Genomic DNA, 2695 nt, shown 5'->3' with positions numbered 1-2695 from the left:
TAAAACCTTTAGAGACAAGCAAAAGCTGAGAGAGTTCAGCACCACCAAACCAGCTTTACAACAAATGCTAAAGGAACTTCTCTAGGCAAGAAACACAAGAGAAGGAAAAGACCTATAATAACGAACCCAAAACAATTTAGAAAATGGGAATAGGAACATACATATCGATAATTACCTTAAATGTAAATGGACTAAATGCTCCCACCAAAAGACACAGATTAGCTGAATGGATACAAAAACAAGACCCTTATATATGGTGTCTACAAGAGACCCACTTCAGACCTAGAGACACATACAGACTGAAAGTAAGGGGATGGAAAAAGATATTCCATGCAAATGGAAACCAAAAGAAAGCTGGAGTAGCAATTCTCATATCAGACAAAATAGACTTTAAAATAAGGACTATTAAAAGAGTCAAAGAAGGACACTACATAATGATCAAGGGATCGATCCAAGAAGAAGATATAACAATTGTAAATATTTATGCACCCAACATAGGAGCACATCAATACATAAGGCAAATACTAACAGCCATAAAAGGGGAAATTGACAGTAACACATTCATAGTAGGGAACTTAAACACCCCACTTTCACCCATGGACAGATCATCCAAAATGAAAATAAATAAGGAAACACAAGCTTTAAATGATACATTAAACAAGATGGACTTAATTGATATTTATAGGACACTCTATCCAAAAACAACAGAATACACATTTTTCTCAAGTGCTCATGGAACATTCTCCAGAATAGATCATATCTTGGGTCACAAATCAAGCCTTGGTAAATTTAAGAAAATCGAAATTGTATCAAGTATCTTTTCTGACCACAACGCTATGAGACTAGATATCAATTACAGGAAAAGATCTGTAAAGAATACAAACACATGGAGGCTAAACAATACACTACTTAATAATGAAGTGATCACTGAAGAAATCAAAGAGGAAATCAAAAAATACCTAGAAACAAATGACAATGGAGACACAATGACCCAAAACTTATGGGATGCAGCAAAAGCAGTTCTAAGAGGGAAGTTTATAGCAATACAAGCCCACCTTAAGAAGCAGGAAACATCTCGAATAAACAACCTAACCTTGCACCTCAAGCAATTAGAGAAAGAAGAACAAAAAAAATCCAAAGCTAGCAGAAGGAAAGAAATCATAAAAATCAGATCAGAAATAAATGAAAAAGAAATGAAGGAAACAATAGCAAAGATCAATAAAACTAAAAGCTGGTTCTTTGAGAAGATAAACAAAATAGATAAACCACTAGCCAGACTCATCAAGAAAAAAAGGGAGAAGACTCAAATCAATAGAATTAGAAATGAAAAAGGAGAGGTAACAACTGACACTTCAGAAATAAAAAAGATCATGAGAGATTACTCAGGCAACTCTATGCCAATAAAATGGACAATCTGGAAGAAATGGACAAATTCTTAGAAATGCACAACCTGCCAAGACTGAATCAGGAAGAAATAGAAAATATGAACAGACCAATCACAAGCACTGAAATTGAAACTGTGATTAAAAATCTTCCAAAAAACAAAAGCCCAGGACCAGATGGCTTCACAGGCGAATTCTATCAAATATTCAGAGAAGAGCTAACACCTATCCTTCTCAAACTCTTCCAAAATATAGCAGAGAGAGGCACACTCCCAAACTCCTTCTACGAGGACACCATCACCTTGATACCAAAACCAGACAAGGATGTCACAAAGAAAGAAAACTACAGGCCAATATCACTGATGAACATAGATGCAAAAATCCTCAACAAAATACTAGCAAACAGAATCCAACAGCACATTAAAAGGATCATACACCATGATCAAGTGGGGTTTATTCCAGGAATGCAAGGATTCTTCAATATATGGAAATCTGTCAATGTGATAAACCATAGTAACAAATTGAAGGAGAAAAACCATATGATCATCTCAATAGAGGCAGAGAAAGCTTTTGACAAAATTCAACACCCATTTATGATAAAAACCCTGCAGAAAGTAGGCATAGAGGGAACTTTCCTCAACATAATAAAGGCCATATATGACAAGCCCACAGCAAACATCATCCTCAATGGTGAAAAACTGAAAGCATTTCCACTAAGATCAGGAACAAGACAAGGTTGCCCACTCTCACCACTCTTATTCAACATAGTTTTGAAAGTTTTAGCCACAGCAATCAGAGAAGAAAAGGAAATAAAAGGAATCCAAATCAGAAAAGAAGAAGTAAAGCTGTCACTGTTCGCAGATGACATGATACTATACATAGAGAATCCTAAAGATGCTACCAGAAAACTACTAGAGCTAATCAATGAATTTGGTAAAGTGGCAGGGTACAAAATTAATGCACAGAAATCTCTGGCATTCCTATATACTAATGATGAAAAATCTGAAAGTGAAATCAAGAAAACACTCCCATTTACCACTGCAACAAATAGAATAAAATATCTAGGAATAAACCTACCTAAGGAGACAAAAGAGCTGTATGCAGAAAATTATAAGACACTGATGAAAGAAATTAAAGATGATACAAATAGATGGAGAGATATACCATGTTCTTGGATTAGAAGAATCAACATTGTGAAAATGACTCTACTACCCAAAGCAATCTATAGATTCAATGCAATCCCTATCAAACTACCACTGGCATTTTTCACAGAACTAGAACAAAAAATTTCACAATTTGTATGGAAACACAAA

This window comes from Globicephala melas, chromosome 8 (genome assembly GCF_963455315.2).
Source record: "Globicephala melas chromosome 8, mGloMel1.2, whole genome shotgun sequence".
Classification (NCBI taxonomy): Eukaryota; Metazoa; Chordata; class Mammalia; order Artiodactyla; family Delphinidae; genus Globicephala; species Globicephala melas.
Note: the sequence above shows the minus strand (reverse complement) of the source record.